Source organism: Podarcis liolepis (assembly GCF_965112155.1).
Source record: "Podarcis liolepis genome assembly, chromosome: 2".
Taxonomy (NCBI): domain Eukaryota; kingdom Metazoa; phylum Chordata; class Lepidosauria; order Squamata; family Lacertidae; genus Podarcis; species Podarcis liolepis.
Window position 1 is genome coordinate 73,749,433 of NC_139555.1, and position 20,289 is coordinate 73,769,721.

The following is a 20,289-nucleotide window of genomic DNA, read 5'->3' on the forward strand; positions in this document are numbered from 1 at the left end:
AAGGTGGAGTATAATGAGGAGGGTGATGACAAAGGTGATGGAAGAAACTGTGAGAATGATCAGGAGCATACTAGACAGAAAATCCTATTGAACTCCGTGGCACTTAATTCTGGGTAAAAATGCTTCAGATTGCAGTATGAGGCTGTTCAGTCTTGACCCAGTTACCTGAGAGTCAGCTCCATTGAATACAGTGGGACTCACTTCTGAGTAGACAGTGTCAGGCTCCATTTACAATAAAGGAGTAAACACTCCACGTGATTCTTTTCTTAAAAAATGGCCAGCTGCAAAAGCACTGCAATTAAAGAATTTAAAGCGAATTGGTGACCTTTTCTTTCAACATTATAGCAAGAGAGCCAGTGTGGTGTAGTGGTTAAGAGTGGTGGCCTCGTAATCTGGTGAACTGGGTTCGCGTCTCCGCTCCTCCACATGCAGCTGCTGGGTGACCTTGGGCCAGTCACACTTCTCTGAAGTCTCTCAGCCCCACTCACCTCACAGAGTGTTTGTTGTGGGGGAGGAAGGGAAAGGAGAATGTTAGCCGCTTTGAGACTCCTTAAAGGGAGTGAAAGGTGGGATATCAAATCCAAACTCTTCTTCTTCTTTGTATGCCAGCTTCACTGTTTCCTTCATTTGACGCAGGTATTTTATTTTCAGTAGAAACAGGACTCTGCTTTTGTTCTCCAAGTCATGCAGGGGAGGAAAAAGAAAAGCGGGACACTCCAGGATCAAATCGGAAACAGTTTCTGTAATTCCAGCACTGTCCCTGGAAAACTGGAACACTTGGAGTGTATGAGGTTGTACATGAGCATTTCCAGTGAGGAAGTAGCTGCTTCAGGGAGGCTGGTAACCTTTTGGCTTTGCAGGGCTGCAAGTTTTAATCTTGCTGTTTTCATCAAAATATAACTTTCTAAAGCATACATTTAAAAACCCAGGTATCATTTAAACCTTCACAGCCGATGCCAAAAACACACACCAACTTTTAAAATGTGAGGGACACTTAACTATTCATAATCCAAAAGCATTTCCCCCTCTAAATTAAAAGAAGAAAGTATTCCAACCATCAGACACACAAAAAAGAAAAAGAAAAAAAAGATTGTTCCATTTGAGCCAGAGCACATCAGAGCACAGCACAATATGGCCCAGTCCTGAAATTATGAAGTAATAATCTCTGCTCATGTGAGAGTTCATTACACCACACTATTGCTAATCAAATTCTGTTATGTCTGAGATTTGGAAGAATATATTGCATGTTTGGACAAGGATGTGGAGTCATATCCAGACAGATACAGAGTTTTCTTTTTGGAAATTCTCCGCCAAACTCACAAAAGATCAAGGCAGAAATAATAGTCACAGCATTTCCCTTCATTCATGTGCAATCAAGATATATCCCCTGCTAGGAGAGGGACTTGTAAGAAGCAGATCCACACACCTTTTCTGGAAATACTCTGACATGGTATGTGTCTACCTTACCTGCCCTTTATTTATTTTTCTTGTCAATGAGGTAAAATAGCCCATGTGATTATGTCATGATGCCATGTAGCCAGTCAGATGTAGCTAGATCAGGGGTCAGCAACCTTTTTCAGCTGTGGGCCGGTCCACCGTCCCTCAGAAGAAGAAGAAGAGTTTGGATTTGATATCCCGCTTTATCACTACCCGAAGGAGTCTCAAAGCAGCTAACATTCTCCTTTCCCTTCCTCCCCCACAACAAACACTCTGTGAGGTGAGTGGGGCTGAGAGACTTCAAAGTGTGACAAGCCCAATGTCACCAAGCAGCTGCATGTGGAGGAGCGGAGACGCGAACCCGGTTCACCAGATTAAGAGTGTACTGCTCTTAACCACGACACCACACCGGCTCAGACCTTGTGATGGGCTGGACTATATTTTTTTTGGGGGGGGGACGAACAAATTTCTATGCCCCACAAATTACCCAGAGATGCATTTTTAATAAAAGGATACATTCTACTCATGTGAAAACACGCTGATTCCCGGACCGTCCTGTGTAACACAGGAATTAAGGAATTTAGCGGAGTCCCAACTTCCAGACTGCTGTACCAGGCCAGGGTGGGCTGCTGTAGTGTGAACAGCTCTAGGCAGCATTTGGCAAAAGGGAGAGAAAGGCAGAGAAAGGAAGAGGTGCTTGCTGCTGTAAGAGAGGCATGATGAATAATGCATGGGGTGAGTTTAGCCTCTTTTTCCGCTTCAGGAATCCCCGTGAGCAAATCAGCACTTCGTTGCATTTATTCATTACTGAGAATTATTCAGTGAATTTGTAACCCAAAATCTTTCTCTGGCTGCGAGTGCTGGGTAGGAATTGTTCTCTGCCAGGGACTGCAAGGGAATTTCACCTGTGTTTAGAAGGGACTCCCCCAAGAGGTAATTGGTGACAGCGATGAGGCCCGCAGGGTGGCATGATTCCTGTGCCTTGTTCAGGACAATCTGCCTTCAGTGGTTCTTATTTGAACCACTTTGAGGAGATGTAAATGTCTCCTTTCGCAATCCACACAGTAACAAATCCAGTTGCAAACATTGCTGGCAAGGGAGCCGAAGCGCAGGCAGATGTGGCTAGTTTGTGTGGGCGTCCATTGTGTTCTCCCATGCAGTAACATACCCCTCAACTGTCCCCGTAAAACCAGGACATCTCATTTTTTGTGTGCAAGAGCACGCCAACCATTCTGTGCACCACAATCTAGCCCCCCAAAAGTGCTTTTTTCCAGGGCTGCGATCTCGCATGGGTCATGTGACTTGTGCAGCAGTGCTGCTCCGGAAGATTGCATCCCAGTTTTTTACCTTGCCATGTTGGAGGGTATGTAGTAAGAGCAATGGCGTTTCATCAGGGGTATCTAGAAAGTGCCAATGCTAGCCACAACTTTGTATGATCATAGCATGTACCTAAAGTTGTGTGTTTGCTGAAACAGGGAACCTTGTCCTTGGAAGTTGCAGTCCAGTGTTGCTGGTTAAACACTTCCTTCTTGCATGTACATGTGTATGCACCCATCCAGCCCCGTACACACCTTGATAGCATTACCTTTTATTATTATTAATATCCTGTGTGCAATGTGCTTGTGCAGCTGTCATGGGTACCTGCCTGTGACATCTCTCATGACAAGAAATGCAGTTTCCCTGCCAGTCATGCTTGCAACAAATCCGAGTATTATTTCCAAAGCTCTCTCTCACTTTCTTTGTGTTTGTGTGTATATGCTGCCATTTACTGAACATTTTCATGTCATTTTTATATGAAGGCTATGCAATCCCCTATCCAGCACTGAAACACACACTCCTGCGTTCTCCTCCTCCTTCTCCTCCTAATAACAAACCAAACAGCAAATGGGCTTTTATCCCAAGGCAAAGCTGTTCCTCCTCCAGAAGCACAGCTTCCCCCCATTCCTTCCGTCCTTCTCTCATGCTACTGACGCATGATCAGGTCTAGAAGGAGCACAGCAGTATAAATGAAGTTGATCTCATTTTACACACACACACACACACACACACACACACACACACACACACAAACTCATTTGTACATGCCCTAATGAAATACATATGGAGGATTCTCCTGATTATCTCTACCAAAATTATACCCCCCTCAGGATAGTTCCAGCCTTCATAAGCTTGTTGCATTAGTATTAGATAATTGTGGCCAATTCCTGCTGTTGGCAGCCTTCCAGACAGCATTTAAAACACTAATAACTGCTGGATGTATGGTGTAGGCTTTGGCTCCCTTGAGGGGAAACAATTAAAACTACTAATTGATGGCGCCTGTCACTTTTCACCCCTCCCCCTCATCTATTTCTCTTCCAGGTATTGACATTCTGTGGTGTTGTTATCCTTTCCCCTGTTCCTTGTAGCTTCCGTTGCATCTCTGCTGTCTTGGGTGCAGCATCTCTTGATTAAGTTCTCTGTAGAGATGAAGGCAGACATCTTATCAAAGAAGAAGCTTTTGCTCAGATAAATGTGATTACCCTTGAAATGTGATTGGCAGGAAGGCTCTCCAAGTAGCATCTTTCCTGCTCCAGTATCTGGAGTGGGCTTCTTTCTTTGAGAGAGAGAGAAACGGTGTGAAGACATGTTAGAACCACTAAAATGAACATGTATGTGACTCATTCTTACCACCTTAGGGTGGATGGTGCCAACACAGTCATAAGTTAAAGGGAATTGAAAAGATGCAACCGTTGCACTGAATGCTTATATCAAGCCGGTCCAACTTTTCATACCAAGTGGGCCACAAGAGTACTTCAATACAGAATTCGCAGGCCGCACACTGCCTTGTCACAGGGTGGAGGGCAGCAAGGCCAAATTTTGATGCCTTCCCTCAGGCCTCAGCTACCTCAAACTGCTGCACCACACTGGCTCCCTATGTTGTCTTTAACTCAGCCTTTACTACTCCCTGAGGCAGAGTGCAAGGAATTTAAAGAGACAGCACTCAGGTTGGGTGCCTCCCATTGTGACATCATTCAGCGGCCTCTGACCCCTCTGCCACACACTTTGCACCTGGGAGCTCTAGGAAAGCCTCTTGTTTGCCAGAATAGAGGAGTGTGCAAGTGTGTCTAGAAGCTAGCGTAATGCACATAGATAAATTTATGGTCATTGTTCCACCCATGTTTGTCTCTTGTCCCTTCTCACCACTGATCTGTGCCACCCCCACTCCTATGAAGGTTGTCCAGAAGGGAATGTAATCTTTGGACTGGATAAGATTCCCCACCCACCCCTACCTTAGAGGGAAATACATTTATCTGAGGATCTTACCACCCAAGCAGTAGGTCATGTTTCTAGCAAGATATTCAAATGACTGGGAAACAGATTTGTTTTCATATCACCTTCCAGAACTGATTGTGAGCCCTTTTTTGCATTGCATTGCATGAACTGCTAGATACTGTCCTAGGGAACAACACACCGTTCTCCTGTGCAAGTCCCATTGAAAGGCATGGGAGCAAGGTAAAAGCTGTGCAAGTTGGGCTTGGACAAGAGAATCCCTTTCCCTGGTAGATTCTGCCTAGAGTTTCCTAACAACAAAGGGAGGCCATTCTCCTTATGAGATCCAAAAGAAGGAGAGGTTGATTCTGGCCAGGCAGTCCTTATGTTAATTATATAGGGGTCAACACCAGTTATATCTGAGGAAGGTAAACTCAGCCTTGCTCAAAGATGAGTTTTTGTGCAAGCGTTGTTCAAAGGGACAGAGTGGAATCTCTCTTCTTTTCATCCCCATTTCCTGCAGCTGTCTGTCTTTACTGCTTATGCTAATGAGGACTAGAAACCCTACATGTGATAATGCGAGCTTGGGAAAAAATCCATTGCGTTTATTCTATAGGGAGACAGAAAAACAACACAGCTTTTTGAAAGGAAATCTTTACTTTGTTTCAAAGCCGTCTTTAAATGAACAACAAAACATTTCCTTTGTCTGGAAGAGACAATTAATCTCTACGGAGACTTTTATTACAAAAAAAGAGAACCAGAGTTATGTTGCAAAAGGCTTTGATTCCCCAGCCCCCACATTCATTTGTACAGAGACAGTGTGCAGTATGTATAATTTGATATCATTTAATTTGGGAGAAAATTGTGTTTAAATTTTTTAAAAGGAATCAATACATAATCTGGGGATCCCCATGGGACTGGTGGAGGAGAAAGAAATGGCAAGGAACAAAATAATGCTTTATTAGCTATGAAAAAAAAGACGGTTAAAAAAAAAGCACCCCACCAGAGTCCTCATACTTTTGTTATTCTGAAATAATTATGTTTGAAACAAAGAATTAATTAACTGGGAGTAGAATGCATAACTTGTCTCATGTAAAAGAGCTCACGGTGATTTACTTGGCATTGGCACCCTGCATTTGCATTCTGCCCAGAAATTGCATTGTTTGTGGGATGCTTCATACATTATAATCTTAAAGTGTATGACTAAAAATGTAATGTGTGAATATGGAAAACATGTGTCTATAGTCGCAATTGCCAAAGAGACAGAATGGGATGTGGCTCCCTGTTGAATAGTAGGGTCTGTTGCTCTGAAATGACCCTGAGGGCTCCTTTCTCATTGGTGCTTTTAGAAAGTTGTTGTTAGGGACGCGGGTGGCGCTGTGGTCTAAACCACTGAGCCTCTTGAGCTTGCTGATCGGAAGGTTGGCTGTTCAAGTCTGCAGGACGGGGGTGAGCTCATGGTGCTCTGTCCTAGCTCCTGCCAACTTAGCAGTTCGGAAGCATGCCAGTGCAAGTTTATCAATGGTCACTGCTGCGGCAGAAGCAGTTTAGTCATGATGGCCATGTGACCCAGAAAGTTGTCTGTGAACAAATGCCGGGTCCCTTGGCCTGAAGCGAGATGAGCATCGCACTCCATAGTTGCCTTTGACTGGACTTAATCATTCAGGGGTCCTTTACCTTTACCTTTGTTGATGTTATTTCATTTATGAATCCCTTCTCATCAAGCATCCCGAAACAACCTTGCAATATAATAATATATATGAAAACAGTTAAACCAATTGCACGCTGTATATAATTTTTTAAAAAAACGGTTATAAATAAACAACCAGTTTAGAACAATGACAGCATACATAAAATCAATGTGGATCCAACAGTGATAGCAACTGGGATAAAGGTTTTAAGAGGCTTGATGCTTTGCTTCATAGGAGTCCCACTAGACAAGGCCGCAAAAGAGCCACCCCAGATCTTCCTAAATATGTGGGCTTTGATATTGTTTTAAATTCCTCCCCTTCACAAAAAGTTGCTCAGAAGCAACCTTTGCTTTCTGCATAATAGTAAATTCAGGTGACATGATTTGTTTCATCATTGCATATTTATAATTTGCTTATATAATAGAAATATAAAAGAGGAATAAAATGTGGAAAAAGAAAAACAGGGAGAGAAAACAGGAGGGTTGAGAAAACTGAAGGAAATGGAGGGAATAAATCTGCATAAGAATAAACTGCTATATTAAGGAGAAAGAGGTATATGGAGAAATATTATCTGGTTTTATTATCATTCCAAAGTTGGAAGGAAAAAGCCCCTCTCCCAATGAATTTGTCCTGTTGGTTATTATTTAAAGCTTTCTCTTTGTATGTTTGTTTTGTCATTAATGCTATCTCTCAGATTTTTCTCAGCCAATTTGTTATGACCACATGTTATAGTCATTTGGTGTTGTTGTTTTTAATCTGCTTACACACAATGCAATTGCAGAAAAGGCTGTTTTCCCGCCCCATGCTGTACATGTATGTGTGGGGTGGGGTGATACATTTCTTCGTTTGCGGGCCGTTGTGTGCAGTAACGTTTTTAATGTTTAATGTTTTATTATGTTATGTTGGAAGCCGCCCAGAGTGGCTTGGCCAACCCAGTCAGATGAGTGGGGAGATAAGTAGTAAAATAATAGCAGTAATAACAGTAATAATAACAGAATAAGATGTCCCTATTTTCATCAGAGAAGTGTTGGAGGGCACGGACAGTAGATCATATGTGAGCTATTCTGAATTCTGCCTTCATCTTGCTCCCACTACAAATGGTCTCACCTTGCAATTCAGCTACATGAAGTCTCTGTTCATATCAACATCGACACACACACACACATCTCACCAGTATGATGTCATGTACCCATCTTCGGGCTTAAAACTGAGACAGCGTCCACCACAGCCAAGCAACCACACCCTAGGCCAACCCCAACTTCTCTCACCACCAAAGGGAGACAAGCGAATAGCAAAGAGAACCTGCACAAACGACACTGACACAAAAACCCCACACATACATTAAGTAAAATAGAAACATCGCCACCCAACCCCACCCCCACCCATCATGGCCCCCTCCACCTCTTCCCCCCACTTTCTTCCTAATGTAACACTAATGTCTCAACAAATGAAATTGACCTGTAGAAAATGTAACTTGAAAAAAGAGACATTGCACTTGAAAAAAGAGTCATACCTCATGTTACGTCTGCTTCATGTTACGTTCTTTCAGGTTACGTCCCGCAGCGACCCGGAAGTACCGGAAAGGGTTACTTCCAGCTTTTGCCGCTCGCACATGCGCAGAAGTGCAAAATGGCGTCACGTGCATCTGCAGAAGCGGCGAATCGCAACCCGCACATGCACAGAAGCGCCGCTGCGGGTTGCACTCTTTTCATGTTGCGAACGGGCCTCCGGAACGGATCCCGTTTGCAACCAGAGGTACCACTGTACTTTTGTAAACCAAGAAATCTTTAATAATAAATACATTTCTTAAAAAAAATCTGAGTGACAAAGTGCATACCTTACCAGCATTAGGTTCTTGGTTGAATCCCTAGCATTTCCAGATAGAATCATCTCAGGCAGCAGCAAAGCTGGGGGAAGACCCCCGGCTGAGAAGCTGGGAAATTTCTGTCAGTCAGGCTAGATGGATGGTGGGCCATTGGCATGACTCAGCTTCCCATGCTCTCCTGTGGCGTGACTTGCTGTTGGAGCAACATCTGCTTCTTCTGCCTCCAAGAGAAGCTACCAGATTGGGCCTTCTATTCTCAGCACCTGACACGCTGCCTGTCAAACCCAGAGATGTACATTATGCTTTGCCAAGCAGCCTGGTGATCTTGCTGTGCATTTTCAGTTTTCAGATCTGCTCCAAGCAGAAGCCACTGAGCCTGAATTCCATTCCATCTCATTTTGCAAGCTGGGGGAGCTACACTTTATTCAATGACCGCGTCACCCAAGCGCTACTACATGGTGCCTTGGTGTGAAATTGACTAGAAGACACTGTGAGAAGGGAGAAGCAAGCAAACATCTCCCCTGCTCTAAGCGTCCCTCCCTCCCTCCCCATTGAGCCTCCTCCAGGCCCGGCCGCTTCTTTGTTCTTATTCCTGCCAAAGGGTCAGGCAAATTGATGCTGATCATTATTGTAATCATGCCAGCACTATAAACAGAAGTGCTTTCCTCTTAATGGGGATTTAATTATAGAATTAAACAATTATTATATCATTTTCTTCGACTGATCCCATTAGCAACAAAGAGACAAAACAGTTCGATCTCATAGGCAGTAAGAAGTGCGCAAGCCTACGTATCTTGTTCAGGCAAGGCCATGAGATGACAAACGGAGGCACAGAAGTCTAAAGGCACAACTCGTCCTGCATACCGATCTAACACATGGGTGGGTAAACACACACATACAAACCCATGCTATGTGAGGCATTACTTACTCTTTGTAAGCAATGAATCCACTATTTTTTTTAATGTGCCAAAAATGAGTCAAACCTATTATTCCATTATGTCAGGCTTTTTTTCTTTTTCTTTTACTTATGAGCTCAGAATGGGTCACTTGCCTAGAAATAAATGCAGTCACATAAAATAGTTTGAATGAAAACCTCCAGCACTACCTAGACCTTGACTATAATACCAGCACCGCAAAGGAAAGACTCACATTGCCTCCCCAAGAGGAGTGGACTCTGAATCACCTCCGTATAGGGTGGAATCTACTTTTATATCATCTTCACATATGGCTGAATCCAGTTGTGCCCTTGTGCACGGAGAACAGACTTCCGCTTATGCAACAGGACTTCTTCCTCCTCTCCTCCCATTGCATCCTTCCACTGCACCCCCTTAAAATATGCTGCAACAGGATAGGGAGACCCTCTAGAGTAGGTTCTGGAAGGGGTGCAGGACAGGCTGCAGGCCAGAGAAGGGGAAGCAAAAATCCCCTTGCATGAACAGAAGTTGGCTCATGTAATCTTAGAATTACAGCTTCTGTTATATTATAGAGATTTCAAATGTGAGAAAGAATAGTTTTCTCAAATGTGGAGTGCCACTTCATATGCTCACTTATTTATCATTGATTTTAAATATTATTTCACCTCCTAGAGGGCAATGGCTTTCAGCAATAAAGACAATAACAGTAAGAAAAAGAAAATATAAATCAAAACTAAGACACCTGGAGAAAACGAACTACTTAAGGCCAGCATGAGAGAGATCAACTGAGAGAGGCGGTGCGTGCAGCACTGCTAGAGAAAATAAGGTAGAAAATAGATGGGCATTTAAATTATTACATATTATTACTGTGTATGTTCATGTGCAGCTGCAGTATCCTTGCACATAAGGTAGCCATGGTATAATGGACCCAGTGAAAGACATACATGCCTGATCAGTGTATGCAACTACTTGCATGGAGGCTTAATGCTAGCTATTTCTCTTGTTTATATGATGTGTGAAGACAAAATGCCTCTGAATGTACCCTCATCAGCTATTAGCAGAAAAATAAATGCTGAACAATGTTTCTGAGCCCCATTCAAGATACCTTTAAGGGCATTGCCCTTAAAAAGTCCTGAACATTTTTTAGGTCTTGGCTATCTCAGAGGCGTGGAATAAACAGATTCATATAACCAATATAGGTAAAGGTAAAGGGACCCCTGACCATTAGGTCCAGTCGTGGCCGACTCTGGGGTTGCGGCGCTCATCTCGCTTTATTGGCTGAGGGAGCCGGCATACAGCTTCCAGGTCATGTGGCCAGCATGACTAGCTGCTTCTGGTGAACCAGAGCAGCGCACGGAAATGCCGTTTACCTTCCCGCCGGAGCGGTACCTATTTATCTACTTGCACTTTGAAGTGCTTTCGAACCCGTGTCCCTATAACCAATATACTTAAGTCTAATTACTGCATGAAGGGGTTAATACCACAGAGTAAGCTGCCCTGCTAGGCTTAGATCACCTTGGGAGGGTCTAGGTAATCAAGGTTTTGTTCCGTCACTCTACCCAAGAAGCTCAGACTGTGACGAGGTTTTGAGTTGGTAGCTGCAGCTCAGACCACATGGCTCTTACAAGCCATTGGTGTGTTCCTATACCAGAACTTTCACCACTGTAACTAAGCTGAGTTGCAGCTTCTGTGTTATCTGTGTTTTCTGACTGGTGTATGGAAAAACACATGAACCTGACCTTTGGAGAGTTTGTAAGTAAACTATTTTTAACTTACCGAACGTTTAGTCTTTTTCTATGCTAGGGGAAGAGGGGGACTTTAGAAGGAACTCACAAGGACATATTCTAAAGGTCTTACAGCCTATATTTCCACACTTCACTTTGCTGCATGTGTTGCAATTTTAAATCTCTGCTGGGGTTCTCTCACCAAAGAGTACTTGCCCCAAACCTGGATCCAGGAATTCTCCTTTCATACTGTAGCTATTTTTTCCTTGCAACAAGACATACTTCTACTCATGTGAAAAATCCTTAAGTTTATGATCAGCTATGCTTCAGGTTACATTTTATATGAAAGATGTTTTTTGTCAAGTTCTTTTCTTTTCTTTTCTTTTTGAACCAGAACCCTCCCTCTATCTCCTAAACTTCTCTGGCATATTTGTTCATCTACTCGAATCTTAGCCATAGAACTGGAAGAGAATAGGGATTGTTTGGCTTGCTAATTGATATTTTTATTGATTTAAAATTGTATCTATAGCCATATGATAAGCCACTCTGTAAAGGTTTTTCCCCTTTGAAAAGTGGGTCATAAGTACCTAAATCAATACAGCCAGACTGGTTTGCAACAGGGCCATCTCCCTCATTGCTCTGGAGCTTTTCTGCAGGTTGTTTGCTTGTTTGTTTATATTTTATTTCTGTACCGCCCTATACCCATAATGACACTGTGGTCTGGTGAAAATAATTCTTTTCTGCAGTGCTTTGGGGGAATTAGCCCTTTTGAGCTGCCCTAGGGCATGGCTTTGTATAGCTTTTGGTATTTTTATAATTTTATTCCTGCTTATAGGGGGAGATAATGATGGTGCCTTGTTTTATTTCCACCATACTGAAAGCTTCAGCTGCAATGCAACTTACATGTTTTGTAAATAAATAAAACTATTGCGATGAGGACCCCTGTTATGAGATCACTTTCTGCTGACAACTGCCTTACCTTAGGGAGTTGGTGAAAAAGCAGGTAATCTGAAGCCCCAGCGGTTCCCAAAGTACCTGAAACCACAGCGCTCAAGAAAAACTGACACTTTTCCAGGGATGGGTGGATATGTCAATTCAGGTTTCTCTCAGTTTCTAATTTTTAAATTAAGTTCTCCACATTTCCACATCGGTTTGCATTCCCCTCCCCCCCCAAAAAGGTTCCCATGAAAATTCAACATTTCCCCGTGAGTATCTCTCAATATGCACATTTTTTAAAGGCAACTTTGCTTTATATATTTTCCAAAGCATATTTGTATTTCCCCTAATATAGAGTGGTACCTTGGGTTAAGAACTTAATTCATTCCAGAGGTCTGTTCTTAACCTGAAACTGTTCTTAACCTGAGGTACCACTTTAGCTAATGGGGCCTCCTGCTGCCACCGCACCGCTGGAGCACGATTTCATCCTGAAGCAAAGTTCTTAACCCGAGGTACTATTTCTGGGTTAGCGGAGTCTGTAACCTGAAGTGTCTGTAACCCGAGGTACCACTGTAATACATTTAAGTTATTTTCACAAATATATGCATTTTAATGCGCACTTTATGCAAATTTGGTAGGATAGCTGTGCTTCGGTTTGCATATTGCAAACTGGGTAGACTCACCTTTAAATGTGTGCTGCATCCAATCTCTCTGTTTCTCATCCCTGCATCTTTCTCAAAGAAAAGAATTAACCCACTGCCCATTGCGCATGTAGTTTAGTAAATAAAAAAGCTCAAGAGCCCCGCAACACCTTTGCGCCCTCAATCCATCCAGGAAAGAACAAAACAATTGCAACAGGCACCAAGCTTCAGCAACTGCTAGCTGCAGGGCCACTTCTCCCTTTGAAACCTGCAGGGCCACCGGGCACAAAGGCACTTTGCCAAATAACAATCTCAGTTCTGAAGCTTTTGCAAAAAGTTTCGTTGTGAAGATTGACCTCAGCGAGCAAAGAGGAATGGGCAGAGAGAGAGATGAAAGGAAAAACGAGAAAAACAAATCCTTCCTGGTATACAGTGATAGAGCAGTTGCCATTTCAAGCTAGAATTGGCACCGCCTCCCATGTAATCAGTTTTAGGCCCACCGCTTGGTCCCCCACGCAGAGTGAAATCTGAGAAGGTCCAAGGAAACATCATTTTCAATAGTCAGGCTTCCCACCCACCCCAGCCTCTCATTTCTCCAGCGGCAGGATCAGTCAATGCTGTGAAAGGCAAACTGGCAGCAGGTGGGAGGGAGCCAATCTGTCCATGATGCCTTGGTGAGGCATTAGGAAAGTGAAAGATGCCATGTGACAAGGCCTGATAAGCTTGTCAGTCTTGGTTCAGAACCAAGCAGTGTAGGGAAATCTGTGGATGCAACACCATGGAGTGCAGCCAAGAGGCTGGCAAAGAATTCTTCTCTCTTTTGCCTCCTCCTCCTCCTCCTCTTTCCCTACAACTACTTGCTCTTCATTTTCCCTCTTTGCTGAGTTCTTCAGTGGACTCTTTGCTTCCCACATTACCTTTCTGGCTCTCTTCCTGGAATGATTCCCCAAAGCACGTCTTGGGGAAACATAGGAAGGCTTTAGACCTGTATCTTGTGTTTGTTTAATAGACAGCAAAATAGGTCGGGCCTGTCTGGGAATAGGTCTTGATAGGGAATAGGTCTTGATAGGTCGGGCCTGTCTGGGAAACAATGCTTTTGATGGCTCAGCCAACACTGAAGATTTAGAACAGGTTGCACTCTCAACCCCAAAAAGCACTTTATCAAGATGAGAGCTTATGCAGTGCCCCAAAATGTGTGTGTTTTTGCGTGCCACACAAGATCATGGCATGAGAGCACAGTGTAAGATCACTACATCCAAAATGGCCGCTATGATCTCACATGAAAATATTGGATGACCAATTTTTCTGGGGTACTTGGGAGGTATGGAACATGACTTGCCTTATGTCAAGTCAGACCATTGGTCCATGCAGCTCAGTACTGTCTACACTGACTGGCCATGGCTCTCCAGGGTTTCTGAGAGAGGCCATTGCCAGCCTCACCTGGGAATGCCGGGGATCGAATCCAAAAGCTTCTGTATGCAAAGCAGGTCTACCACTGAGCTATGGTCCTTCCTCATACTGAAGGTTTAAAAATAGATATACCCCCAGAACCGCAGGAACAATTTCCCATCTTTTTATGCTAATATCTGAAGTGAAATTCATGGTTTGAATTTGTGTGAAATTGACATTTTTCAGTGGAAAAACAATTATAGCATGGCTGGCTTTTTGACGTGTGCTTGGCAAGGAATTTGGCCTTCCAAGTCCAGCTTTGTTCAATTTGGCCTCTTCCCTACACACCCACCCACACCCACAGAGAGAGAGAGAGAGAGAGAGAGAGAGAGAGAGAGAGGGAGAGTGTTTAAGAAATGTCTCTTCTGGAACACAAACAACCTTTCCTTTGCTATTATCACAAATCAGGCAAATAGACACACAAGTAGATGGTTACTTACATGGTAGGTTGGACCAAGTTATTTTTACACAGTGCAATTTACTTTCCAGTAGTTGGAAACTGCAATTGTGGAAACATTAACACTGATTTGGTTCAAGCTGGGAATTGTTCTTCTATGCTTGTAACATATAAATTGACATTTTTAATTGCAGGCTATCAACTAGTGCTTTGAGAAGAGGGTGACAACAGTTATTTAAACTTCCCAGCACACACCTGGCGTGTCCTTGTTAAACAGGTGCTTCAGAGCTTTTTAGCTTTAGCCTGAGGGCAAATGTCTTGTGTTTGCATTTAAAAATAAATAAATACCATGGCATTTAAAGTTTAGTACAGGGATATGAAGGGCAGATTTGGGGGTTTTCAACCGCTATAGGTCTGACACGATTATGAATAATCAATTTCCCTAAATTTGCATATCTTCCTTATTTATTTTTTTGTGAGGCGAAAATGTCCATAATGCCATTTTGATAGCATAGTCTCAAGGCTCAATCTGAGGCAGGACTCAGCCATGGAGCCTTACTTTCAGTGCTATGGTACAGCTCGGGAATATGGGAAGCAATCACGGTTGACTTAGTCCACACCACACATATATACGGGATGAGGAAGCACAACATCTCCCTAGATTATAGACTGTGGATTTTAAGTATGTTCTTCAGCCCCATTTTGGCTTTTGGTTGTTTCTTTTAAGGGCAATTACTTGGAAACTTTCAAGTAATTATGTAACTAGAAAGTCCACCATTTGACTGGGACTCAATAATTTCTGGGCTTTATATATTATGAAAGAGATGTCATAAACAACACAAAGATCAAGTGCCCACTGAAAAGGACACCACAAAATGAATTAAAATACATCAAACTCTGCACAGCCATTTTTTTGAGCACCTCTCTTAGACCCATAATTATTCTCATATACAGCATGTGTTATCCTAAGTCTTTGATGGTATTAAACAACTAAATGGTCATAAGTCTTTGATAGTAATAAACAACTAAATGGCCCTAAGTCTTTGATGGTATTAGACAACTAAATGGCCCTGAGTCTTTGATGGTATTAAACAACGGTCATAGGCATTCTCAGATCAATTTCACAAGTGGGTTCCTAATGGCCCTTTTCATACACAGCCATATACACAGAGAGAACTAGATGTGGCCTGTACAATCTATCACAATCCTTGCCTTGCTAGGGAGCCAAGAGGGTATTTAGCATAATTGTTTATCCAGTTGAATTAGGAAAGCCTACATCATGCTTTGAGGATCATTTCACTAAACAATGCCCATTTTTCAAAGGCGCTTTCTACCAGCTCTTATCCACAAATTCTGAACATGTTATTATCTGTTTAAAAATAATTGTTGGGGTGACAGCATTGTAAAACTAACTGGAGCAGAATTGGCTTTTGAATATCTGAGAGTCTGATTGACTAATGATTAAAGCAACAATGAAAACATACAGAAACATTCCACGCTATTTACAACTCATGCAGTGAGCTCAAAGGCTGAAACCAACCTCCCTGAACAACAGGAAAGGAAATATTTGAAATGCTTCTTTGGTCCTCGTACATCTTGGGATTGGAACTTTATTTGTTCAATTCTTCCACACAGAATCCAGGAACCTGTTCTGGCCCCCTGTGAGTTTCTGCTGTAAATGTTTAATCAACTGCAATTATGATAAACACATTTGTACCACAAGACAAAACGTGATAATAAGTTTAAAGTGCTATAAGCAGGCTAATAGCAGTGACTGATCTTGGGCAGCTTTATAACTCCTGTCAAAAACCATTGGACTTAAGGCACAAGACTTTATGATGCCTTGTAGCTTATAGCATGACTTCAATATCACTGTTACATGGTCAACTATTAGGGCTCATGCACTTTTAACTTTTGCCCCATGCTTACTAGTGCCCCATGCTTACTAGGCACAGATCCAGGCCCTTCAACTGTGTCTCTATTTTCCAGGGACAGTCCCAGATTTACAGAAGCCGTCCCGGTTTCTAATTGGATTAGAAGCAGTAGACTGTGGGTTTTCCCAGGGAAAGCGGCAGGACAAAAGAGAAAGCTTTCAGACCTGTGCCTAGAAATCATGGGGTGAGCTCTCAGTGTTGCCAAGTGTCTTTTGTTCCATCAGGGTTTGCAAGAACAGGCTAAAGTTTACACTCTCTTCAGGATGGGGATGGGAGAGAATGTTGCTTCGTTTCAGATTTTAATTTAATTTCAATTTGTTTTAATTTGGTTTGGTCCACTACCTAATTTAAGGGACGTGGGCGGCGCTGTGGGTTAAACCACAGAGCCTAGGACTTGCCGATCAGAAGGTCGGCGGTTCGAATCCCCACGATGGGGTGAGCTCCCGTTGCTCGGTCCCTGCTCCTGCCAACCTAGCAATTTGAAAGCACATCAAAGTGCAAGTAGATAAATAGGTACCGCTCTGGCGGGAAGGCAAACAGCGTTTCCGCACGCTGCTCTGGTTCACCAGAAGCGGCTTAGTCATGCTGGCCACATGACCCGGAAGCTGTACGCCGGCTCCCTTGGACAATAAAGCGAGATGAGCGCCGCAACCCCAGAGTCGGCCACGACTGGACCTAATGGTCAGGGGTCCCTTTACTACCTAATTTGCACTTCCTGACACAATACGCAGACCAAAATACTGTACAACTATCCTTTGAAATCCACACCCTTACTTCTGGGTATGTCATCATGATAACTTCAGTTTATCCCTTGCTGTTTCTGCCTAGGAATTTGTCCCCCCATCCCCCATTTTAAACAGTCTGTGTTCTGAGCCTCAAATTTTGCACTATGGTTGGGAAGAAAAGGGAAGAGAAACGTGAGGAGAGAAGTGGAGGGAAGCAGCTATGTTTTTTGAGTGTCAAATCCTGGCTAGTGCTTCCTTCTTGTCAGTCTGCCCTCATCCCAGACACTTGGTCACAAGGGGAGACTGATGGACCGAGGGAGCAGGACGTGGTGTGAATTTAACCAGCTTTAAAAAAAACCCAAAGAAAACAAACAACATTTATTTCCTCCAGCAACAGAATCATGCAAAGCATCAGGCAAGGCATATATGGTGTTGGCAAGCAAGAGAAATTTGGTTCAGAATGGCTAGGAGTTCAAACCCCAAGAGGTGCTATGAGGCACTCATGCCAGATAAAATTGGCACATTTGACACAGCTCATAGTGCAAAGAACAAAGAAAAGAGATGGTTTGACCAAAAGGCAGCCAGACTTCTCCCTGTAGGAATTCTAGGTTTTACACATGCACACATGCCCCTACCTGGCTTTAGATGTTTTGACAGTGGGCATTGTAGGCAGAAAGTCAAAATGACAACCTCTTTCACAGCTTCCCTTTTTCATGCACACTTTCCAAGCAGACACTCATAAAGAGTATGGAATAATTCAAGAGGAGTGGGGTGATTCTTTCTTTCTTTCTTTCTTTCTTTCTTTCTTTCTTTCTTTCTTTCTTTCTTTCTTTCTTTCTTTCTCACTATGCCCCCCTTGTCTCCAGCACAGTGTATTTGCTACCTGCAAATTTTGCAGAGAAAACACTACCCACTGGACAGCGTTGCCCTAGGAAGGCACCTACAGCTGCTAAATGTTAAATCTGGCCCTGCACACATGTACACGCCCTGCCTCTCTATCTCCTGGTTGCCATGGTGACAAGGAATCCTGGGGAGTTCTATGCCAGAAGTTTCTTCATGTTAAATGGGGAGGGGGAGACGCAGGGAAGAAATCTGCGGTCTTAAAATACAGAACAGTACAAAGCTGCGCTACTCGTTCTGTGGATTTCTGAAATAATGGACATTCTGGAACAAAGGTGTACTCTGCAGGGTTGCAGACTTTAAAAAGCAAAACTTGACATACGGCAAGGGGCTAGAGATGTCACCTGGCCTATTCCCCCCTCCCCCCCCGCCCGGCTCTTTGTTTTATATCTTCATCAGTGGTAAAAGGGAAATTTTTTTAGTTGCCTGCATAGATTCCAGTCGTCCAAGAAACAGTTGTCCAGCCTATGTTTAGTCATCCCAAAATAAAACATTTTCCCTTCTTGTTTTTAAAAAACGAACATTGCGTATTATGTCGAGTTGTGCTATTTAATTCTTACAAGATGTCATAAAATGCTAACCACTTAGCTACTTTGAACACGATACCAGAGAAACTGGTCATGGTTTGCAGGTCATTGGCCTGCAGTCTTGTTTTCTGAAGCACTTACTATTTGGGCCATGTTGGAGCCCCTGTGCCCCTCAATACCAGCTGCTGGAAGTCACAGGAGAGGAGGGGAGTGCTGCTCTTGCACCCAGGGCCATCTTAGAGGCCTCCCAGGGGCATTTGGTTGGCAACTGTGGGGACAGGATGCTGGACTAGAAGGGGCGCTGGCCTGATCCAGCAGGGTTTTTCTGATATTCTTATGGGGAGTAAAATATTTCCTTAGAGGAATGAAATAGGAACAAACAAAGCAGGGTTACCTTGCCACATTTTGAAGCAAGTGAAGGAATTCACCTTAATCCATTAAAAAGAGAATAGTCCCCAAAATGTAATTAAATCTAGAATTGAAGTTTTCCTTTGCAATTCTGTGCAGATGCCAGGGGTCACCAACATGCCGCCCAGCTGGCCTGCTAATAACTCCCATGACAGTGCCTGCAGACGGTCTCAGTAAATATCTCCTTAAAAATCTACAATATTTGAGAGACAGTTTGCTCTTGCTGCTGCTCAGCTCCTGTTTGCAGAAGCTCTGCCTCTTCTGCACTGAACACATCCCCTTAAACATGTCCACAATCTGCTGGAGGACAGAATGGAGAAGAGGTGCTGAGAGCATCTCTCTGTGTGAAAGTGCTTTGGTGGCTAATGTAGGTGCCTTTCCCCCCACTGATAATAGGTCACTCTGGCAGCTCCCAACAGAATATTAAAAACACGATAAAACATCAAACATTAAAAACTTCCCTAAACAGGGCTGCCTTCAGATGTCTTCTAAATGCCAGGTAGTTGTTTATCTCTTTGACATCTGATGGGAGCGCATTCCACAGGGTGGGCACCACTACCAAGAAGGCCCTCTGCCTGGTTCCCTGTAACTTGGCTTCTCACAGTGAGGGAACCACCAGATGGCCCTCGAGGCGAGATCTCAGTGTGCAGGTAGAACGATGAGGGCGGAGACACTCCTTCAGGTATACTGGGCCAAGGCCATTTAGAACTTTAAAGGTCAACACCAACACTTTGAATTGCCTGCACCATTTTGTGGTCCTCTCCTTCTGCCCAAGAGGTTGGCAACCTAAGGCCCATGGGCCAGGTCCGGCCAATGAGCTTCCTGGAACCGGCCCACGGCCATTCTGTGGATCGGCGTGGGGATTCCGTGCTTTTTTTCCGTGGCGCCATTTTTTTCTCACTGCAGGGACCGACTTCTGGGTCGGAAGAGCGCCAGAAATAGTGTGTGTGCATGCACACGGGCGCTCCTCTGTCCTGGAAGAGCGCCGGAAGTAGCTTGAGCGCATGTACAGGCGCAAGCGTGCACACTCCAGCCCACTGAGATGTCTGTCAGGAAGTGGACCGGATCGGCCTCAAAAAATGTTGCTGACCCCTCTTCTGCCCTTTTAGATGTGGCAGACATGCCCCTACAGCAGCCATTTTGGGGCTGAAATGTTGGTGAGCCCTTTTCTAGTCTGTCCACTGTGTTCCATCCCGGTATTCGATTCTAAAGCAAGGAATACTTCTTTGAAATAAGCATTAATTCTTCAAAATAAGGGATGCTGATAACAAATTATATTAAACCAAGGGATACTAGTATACATGTGGGTGTTTTTCAACATGTGGTGTGTGTATATATCATATAAAAATATGAACAGTCTGTATAGAAGTGGGGGTTTTGTTTGTCTTTTATTGTAACTAATATAGTTTATAGTGCTTCCCTGGTTAGCCTTGTAACTCTTGAGAAATTGTAATGAATGAATAAATGAATGAATGGACATAAGGTATCTATTTTTTACTAGTAATCAGCCTGTGTAAACAATGAAATGAGTA

The 20,289-nt window shown here is 43.5% G+C and overlaps 1 protein-coding gene across 1 annotated transcript in view; it reads left to right on the forward strand.

Annotated features, from left to right (window-relative positions):
* GRM2 (glutamate metabotropic receptor 2) overlaps positions 1 to 20,289 on the forward strand; it is an 89,512-nt gene that overhangs the window by 26,228 nt on the left and 42,995 nt on the right. The window lies entirely within an intron of this gene.